We start from the raw sequence: 8,745 nt of genomic DNA, 5'->3' as shown, positions 1-8,745 counted from the left end.
TATTCACGAAGAATTAAGTGTGCTAGCTAGCTATATGGCAAACTTGAATAATTTAAGGAAGACAAGACATTTTTGGGCTACCAGTGGCCTACCAGAAATGCTAATTTAATTGTTGAAGAAAGTTTTACAATAAATTAGACCGACTATTAATTTTGATAGAGAAGTTATGCAAGTTGCGGACAAATCGGCGATATTTCGAAAAGTATCGAAAAAACTCCGCCTTTTTTGCAGAAATTGACGGTAGTTTTTAAGGTAAAGTTAGAAAATCCGGAAAAAATTGCGAAAACTCCCAAAAAATATTCTGAACGATCCAAAAAACACGCAGTATCTCCAAAAAACCCGAAAACCCCTCTGAGTAATACCGAAAAATAAAAAATAAGTATCTCGAAAAATTCCAGAAACCCCCCGAATGATGCCGAAAAATAAATCTTGAAGTATCGTGATTAGTGCCAAAAAAATATGTGAAGAATTCAGATTTTTTTTAGCAGAAACTACCCACATTTTTAATTAACGGTTTTAAGGTTCAAATGTAATTCGAATCTGAAAATTCCTAAAAATATTAAAAAGTACCGAAAAGTCGTGAAAGATCCCGAAAAAAACAGGGATATTTGGGGAAAAATTACCAACGTTCTCAAAAAGTAAAATATAAAGTATCCCCATAAGTTAAGAAAAACCGAAAGAAAGTCCGCAGGATCCCGTAAAATAAATCACGAAGCATCCCAAAAAGTAAAAAAAAAACTACCAAAAATTCTAAAACGATGTGTCCCGATGAAAAAGTTCCAAATTATACCGAAAAAATCTTGAAAAAAATTCTGTTAGATCCCAAAAAGGCTCGAAAAAATTTAGAAAAGTCCCGAAGTTTAACTGAAGGCAAGGCCTTGGCAACAACAATATTAAGGATGTGTCTCACAACTTTTTAGAAGGTGTTTTTAGAACCATTTCACAGTATCTGTAGTACGTGAAAATTTTTACTATTAATATATTTAAAAAAATTGAAAATTTTGCTTTCTTTTAGTTTTTTAAGTGAAATTATTTAGGATTTTTCAGGTTATTTCCGTACTTTTCCTGGTTTTACCGGGATTTTTTTTTAAAAGAGTTGTTTGGTATCTTTTCGAGACTTTTTGGGATTTTTCAAAAACTTCAGTACGGTATAAATTAGTAAAAATGTTGTATAAAATACCCATAGTCTCCTTGAATCGAGAATTTCCTTTTTTTTTAAGGAAAAAGGAAAATAGAAATTCGAACTATTTTTTTGAATTTATTAGCTCTTCAAAAAATATCGATACACATGTGGTATTAGTTTACGAACAGCACTTACGATCCTAAAGTGATTAGACCATAAAAGTTATTAACATAGAAATGCAACACTACATAAGTAACGAATAGTGGAATATAATTGATCAAACGATTTAATGAAATGCATTGTCAGCTGCCAACAAGTGCAGAACAATGATCTGTTAGTGTTAAGTTATCAAATTGCATTACATTAATTTGATTAAACAAACTATTAATTAAACTAAATAACCGCGTTTGTATTACAGATAAAGCAGCAGCGTGAAGGCCATTCCTACAGGGTGATTTAATAAGGGTGTAGAATTTACCTTATAAACCCAAAAAAAATTGGGATTTTCTCCGTCATGTTTTTTCTAGTCTATGGCAACAGAATGCGCATATCAAAGTTTTCCATGAGTTTTTGGCCTAACTCGGCAGTATATCATTTATAATGCGTATGATTTTCGCGCTTAGCTCTGGAATCAATCGGCCGGCGTTTATTGCCATAGACAATACTTTTCACGTAGCTCCAGAGGAAGTAGTGAAATGATGTCAAAACGCAAGATCTCGGCGGTCATGTGACCTTATTTTTTCGTGAGATAATTCGTTCTGGGAACTTCGTCCGCAACAGCGTTATTTTTCATGCGCTGTGTGGCATGTGGCACCGTTCCTGTTGACACCACACATTGTCCAAGGCCACGCCAAACGACCTGTACGAAGACTAACGGCTATGATGACCGAAGAAACACGCAATGCGAGAAATTCCTTTCTTGCAGCACGACCTTTTTCATAAATCGTTTGGATCACTTTTATGCTTTGTTCAACTGAGTATCTCTCCATGTCTAAATTTGCCAAGTAGTTCCCATTATCCAAAAATAATAATTAAAGTACAAGTAATTTTTAAGCAAAAAACAAGACCAGTCAATTCTCATAGAGAAATTTAAGAGTACCGTTAATTTCTTCATGATCTAATCATCGGATCTAAACCAAAATAGTATGGTAGGTCAGAGGTACCTTCTTTCCTTACAAAAAAAAAAAAAATAATTATAAAAATCGGTTAACGTGGTGCAAAGTATGCGGTAGCATACATACAAAAAATATTCCGACGAATTGACAAGGTATTCAACAAACAACAAAAAAATAAAATTGGCGAAAATTTTCTAGCGCAACACAGCTAATTTTTCCACTACGGAAAATTTTGAGTGATTGTAATTTATCAAAGGGTTAGAAGTTAAATTTTATGATCATTGGCTAGCACACCTTTAATTAAGCAATAAACTATGCACATATTTGCATATACATATGAGTATAGTATGTATACACAAATTTTATACACATACACTCACGGCAAAAAGTAATGGCGCAGAAAATTTTTCGCATATATGCAACAATTTTTATTTTTCATATTACAACACAAACATACAAATATAATTTCTGAATTTTGTGCAGAACTAGGGAAAATTAAATCAATTTGAATGAAAATGTTCAAGTTTTTAATCAGATTAAATTTGAGTATGAAAAAATGCAAGTTTAAATTGCTAAAAAATAGCGTGGATTTTGGAGAACTATTTTTTTTTTTTAAAGGTGTTTTGCATTTTTTCTATACAAAGTATGTACTTTAAATTTTTTTTGTATGCAAGAAACTTCCTGAGTTTTACACAAAGTTTAGAAATTATATTTTGTATTTTTTTTTGCAATATAAGCCGTATTTTCATAAAAAATTAGCGGATGAAATTAATATGAAAATTGTTGCATATATTGTGAAAAATTCTCTGTGCTAATACTTTTTGTTGTGAGTGTACATACATACACATACATATATGTATATGCAGAATTGATCGAAAACATGCTTTACAACTGACGGCGAAAGATTTTTAAATATGCGCATTTTTTCTGATTGAAATATCTTTAGATATGATATTGACATCGAAGGTCATAAATTTCCAGCAACGTAACGGAAAATGCTTTCAAAACGCACATTCGTACATAGGAATAGCAAAGCCATAAGCAAGAATAGTAAAATACTTCAACGTTGCTGAGATAATAAAGGCAAAAGCGTGTGCGATAGATATTGTTGCTGTTCATGCAAATATTGCTGCTGCTACCCTATTGTTATTGCTGACTTTTCCATTGCTGTTGCTGACGTATGGTCGAGAGAGAAACTCAGCACACTTGCCCATTGATATATTTTCATATGAGTACTCAATTTGTAAGTTTTCAATTTTTATAACACTAAGGAAAATAGTGATAACAAATGCAATAATACAGTAAATATTAGGCACTTATAAAACCAACAATGCAGGGTTGGCAACTTGGCATTATAAGTACATATATGCTACTACCAAAAAAAACCAAGTGTAAAAAAATTGCGTTGGAAATTTACTTTAATTTATGTTACGAAAATTTCCATTTTAATGAGCGTTTTTGTATGCTTGTGTATATGTATGTATGTATGGTTGTTGGTGCAATCATAATTATAACTTTAAGCTTCAGACATACACCCTTATTTAGAATTATGTATAAAAAAAATGGTGGCATATTGTGCGTAAATTTGTTTGTGAGCTCTTGTCAATAAAGCACAAACCCGCCGTGGACCAAAATTGTGCAGAGAAAGCAAGCGGCTTCCAGCTAAATATAATCCACAAAGAATTAATTGCTTAAGAGAATCAACCTTGAAATAAGGAAACTCAAGAAAAAAAAGCGTCGTTGGGATAGAGAGAAAGAACAAAAAAAAAGTATTTTTTTTTTTTAATTTGGACGCGTTGGTATGTATATCGCTAAATACATATATAAATATATATATCAATATGTACGTCTATATGCATGCATGTATGTAAATTGTTCAATACGACATCTGGCTAATGTACATACTTAGGAAAGCTGTTTAAATCGGCATGGCGCAGGCATTCATAATCGATAGCGATAATTAATTTATTGGCAAGAAAATGTTTTTCTTTTTTCTCATTAGTATGGCAAATGGCATCAAGCGGGTTGTCAATTCTTTATTACCATTTGCACTTGATTATTTTTCTTCGTACCAAGCAAATTAAGTAAATGTCTATTCTTCACATGCAGAGTTTGTAAGGCAATGAGTAGCGTTGTAATGTGAAAATATTAAGTATGTATGTATAAATGTGTATACATATGTAAATGTATGTATATGTATATACATATATGGATACATATATGGGTACATAAACATTTAGATGGCCGCTTTATCTGGATTTTTTGTATAATAGCTCCATTCCCGTACAATCCGGACTGTGTTCCTAATTAGACAGTAAGTGAAAGATTTGCCTCTAAAAAATTCTAAAATGTCCAAAACCTAAACATTTTGACGTTTTGACGATTTTATTTGTTTATATTTTATTTATTTATATTTTCCATACCAAATTTTTAATTTTTTTTAATATATCTGTGCCTTAAAGGCGCCAACCAACAAATTTTTTATTTTACAGGAGAACCAAAAAAACACATTATAAAAGGAATATCAAAAACAAGTGGGGCTTTTTAAAAAGTGTTGTTGTTTTTGGTACTTACACTTTAAAATTTTGATTGATCTTACCAGAATCTGGGAAAAACACCGTTTCGAATAAAGTGTTGCTTACGGCCTTTGTGAAATGAGGTAGCGGCATGTACACTGCCGGCAAAAAGTATTGACACAGCAAATTTTTCACAATATATGCATACATTTTTCTTCTAATATTTTTCCCACCAATTTTTTATAAAAATATGGTTCATTTTACAACTTTCTGCAAAACTCCCGAAAATTCAGCAAATTTTCATGCAAATTTCCAACTTTTTAATCAGATTTTTTTTAGAATTTTTTGGCCATTTCGAACTTGCACTTTATTATATGGGTGAGTACTAAAATTAAATGGGCTGTTAAGTTGCATTCCAGAAATTGAAAAGCTTGAAATTATGGTAAATTTTTGTTTAAATAGGTTTTGTTCAACTATATTCTAATCTTTTTTTTTATTAATTTACAAAATTATATCTAATTTTTGTAAGTGGTAGTAAAGTTTGCATGGCCACAAGTGTAAGCGCTTATGTGCAGGCATTTATAATTTCGTATCTGGTTATTTTAAGTTTTTCGGAATCCTACATCTGAGTGAGCTAAAAACGCAAAAAACGTTCGCCGTACCCTAAACCCGTACTTCTGGTTTGGTTTATAAATTTAAAAACAAATTAATATCATTAAAACACTTTGAGGGATTTTTTTTTTAGGTTTTACAAATGCTTTTAATTTATTTTGGCATATTTAACGTTTTTTATCCGGAATACGGTAATGTACGTTTTTTATAAACAAAAAAAGACAAAAAAGCAAAATTCTTAATTACATATCAACAAAGTCCGATAATAAAATTACAGCTGCATTTCTCATATGATTATTTATTTTATTCTACAGTTACTTTGCTTGCTTACAAACAAGCGTTGCATAAACAAATAAGGAGGTGTAAAAACACAAGAGACAGATTGGAAAATGTTGCTTAAAAAATTTAGGTAATTCAATTTTACATATGTATGTACACTAGCCGACAAATGAAAGTGTACACCTTGGTCACAAGGTCACAAGGTCACAAAAATTCAAAAAATATGCAGTTTTGTAGCCCATTCAATTTAGTCTAATGAAGTGCAAGTTTCAACCGGCTACAAATATGAGTTGATTTTGAGATTTTTTTTTTTGGGAACTGCTTTTGCGTTTTTGTTTTAATAACAAGTGCAATTTACAAAAACTGGCGTTGATTTTATGAACGTTTGTTGCTAACGCTCTGCCGCATTTTATTTCATAAGAAATTTATGCTTATATGGAAAAAAAGTGCAAAAATACGTATAAAAAAAAATCTCAAAAATCAACGCGATTTTGTAGTCAGTTTAAACTTGCACTTCATTTGACTAAAATTTATAGGGCTACAAAACCATATTTTCTTAATTTTTTTGAGTTTGACATAAAGTGTGAAACTTTGATTTACATGGTTTATATTGTCGCTCCAGCAACACTCCCTAAAAACTCCTTGAAGAACTTGTATGCTGCTACAACAACAACAACCGCGCTTTATTAAAATCGCCTCTCTCCCCCTCACCATTCCACAGGCCCCGTGGGAGCTAATAGAAAATAGGGAAAATTTGGATTTTTCGCAAAATTATTATGACCCTCACTAAGTAGAATTCTCCTGTCTGTAGCGAAACGTTGGGCTGTAATAGTGGAATAAACTTGTTTTATTTGCACTAGAGACAATTAGATCAGACTAGCCTATCAAGGAAATTTATTAAATAGTGTTTTTTTTTAAATAAAGCGTAGACTCTTGTCTACAAGTCTGTGTAAAAGTTTTTCCATTCGGGTCACGCGTTTGGGCTCAGCACCCCAAAATCGTTGTACAAATTACTAAACCCGAATGAACTACATTGTCATAAATAAATAAGGCAAACAATTTTTCATGAAAATAATTGTGAATACATACAGTATCGGTCATATCTATAGCACGCCATTTCAAAGTGATATTGTGTGTCACTTAAGTTTATTTATTAATTTAATTCTCAGAAAAACCCAATACAAACCCAAGCTTAATAATTTGTAGAACGCTACAAAAAAGTGCAACAAATTTTCACATAAATTTCAAACTTTTTCCTCGGAAGTCTTAGAATTTTTTTGAGTACACAGTTTTTTAGCCCCTTCAGTTTTAGGCTGATAATTTGCAAATTTGAAGTGGCTACGAATTACCGTTTATTTTTTAGAATTTTTTTTTGTCGCTTTGGCTTCCATATAATGAATAAACTGAATTTATTTGTATATGGAAGAAATCCGCAACACCTTTGGCGAAAAAAATTCTAAAAAATCAACGGCAACTTTTAGCCACTTGAAACTTGCACAGACTAAAATTGAAGGGGCTAAAAAACTGTGTACTCAAAAAAATTCTAACACTTCTGAGAAAAAAGTTTGAAATTTAGTTGAAAATTTGTTGGACTTTTTTGTAGTTGTCTACAAATTGTTACACATGCGTTTGTATGGGATTTGTCTGAGAATGAACTGTATTTTAATTGAAAATTCTTAAAACTAAATGAATAACCATAAGTGGCACACAATATCACTTTGAAATGGCGTGCTATAGATATGACCGATACTGTACATATAATATTAGAACAAGGTGTACACTTTCATTTGTCGCCTAGTGTATGTACATATGTTTGTATATTTGTACATACACTTGTGGTCTTATTTGTTTTGCGGCTTTGTGATCCAATAAAACAGTTAAACGTAATTTGAAAATAAAGTTAGGTATGTAAATACAAAGCCAGTGCCATGTACTTCAAAATTTGTGGGTTGTCTTCGCATTTAATAAACCTTATGGAAGGCGGCGCACGGGAACATCTTCCTGTAAAAACCTGCAGATCGTGAAGTACTTGGGATTAGAACGGGAATGACTATCGATGAACAGCAGATTGCATTAGAATAATTAAGACAATTTATGAAAATTAGGCTTAGATGCCGACTGTTTATGAAATTGGTAAATTCAGTGAATTAAGTACTTGATGAAGAATTGTATTACTAGCGTAATAAAATGTAATTACATAAGCTTTACTTAACCCATTCCCATTTTCTTTTTTACATTTTCACTCGTTATTCATTGATTTGTGGCCAAAGTGGAAAATTTCCAAAAACGACAGGTGTAGGTATATCTACTTTACTCAAAAACTCACCCAGTAGCAGGACTGTAGGATTGTTGAAAATGGTTGTAGGATTTCCGAAAACTTTTCCAAGGGTTTTGCTGACAATGGAAGCGATTTAGCCCGTTGTGGATATATTTGGATAGCACAAATAGCTACAAGTTAGCGCTGATTATAACCGCAAATATTTGCTTGCTTTTATTTTTACAATTTCCACACTTTTGCGACACACTTTCAAGCAAAATTGTTTAACACCTGCACGCAATACGATCCGCACTTGTCAGTAACTTACTACTACAGGCCTTAAATTTTCACTTTACTTTTTGCACGTTTACACTTTCTTTAGCAAGAAATTTCCTGATTGTGTTGAAACAACAATGGGAGCGAAAAACACTTTACAATCCGCAAAATTCTGCAGCTTCCACCGACGTCCGAATAATTTGTGGTTGCAAATTGCTGAAAAATCCAAACAATTTTCAGCCGCGTTGCCAACTATAGATATGAGAAGGCAGAAGAAATGAAAAATGTCAATTCCACCCGACACAGGGTGATGCAAACCAACCAAAAATACAAATGAGCAGAACAGACGTACGTCAACGTGGCACTTTTACGATGTGTAAACAAATGACGTAAAACCGAGTAGACATTGGATAAAATCAAAGTCATTTGTTGAAGAATCTGTAGAAATCGTTCCTTATAATCGCAGCTAGAGATCAAAAACAAGTTTAACCGATTAGGCCTGCTAATATTATTTTTAATAATTAACGTAACCAAAGAACGTGAATTTACGTACTTTGACGTACACAA

General features: G+C 32.1%; 1 protein-coding gene across 1 annotated transcript in view; it reads right to left on the bottom strand.

The window, feature by feature from the left end:
• The window catches only part of LOC118738710 (protein sarah), a gene marked incomplete in the record, with an annotated part of 154,592 nt that extends 145,975 nt beyond the window's left edge, over nt 1-8,617 (bottom strand). The window contains 1 exon segment of the mRNA XM_036469638.1: nt 7,972-8,617.
• Nucleotides 8,618-8,745: the final 128 nt, after the last annotated feature.

This window comes from Rhagoletis pomonella, unplaced genomic scaffold (genome assembly GCF_013731165.1).
Source record: "Rhagoletis pomonella isolate Grant_MI unplaced genomic scaffold, Rhpom_1.0 Rhpom_scaffold_00001, whole genome shotgun sequence".
In the NCBI taxonomy this organism is placed as follows: Eukaryota; Metazoa; Arthropoda; class Insecta; order Diptera; family Tephritidae; genus Rhagoletis; species Rhagoletis pomonella.
Note: the sequence above shows the minus strand (reverse complement) of the source record. Positions and strands in the feature narration are given on the sequence as shown.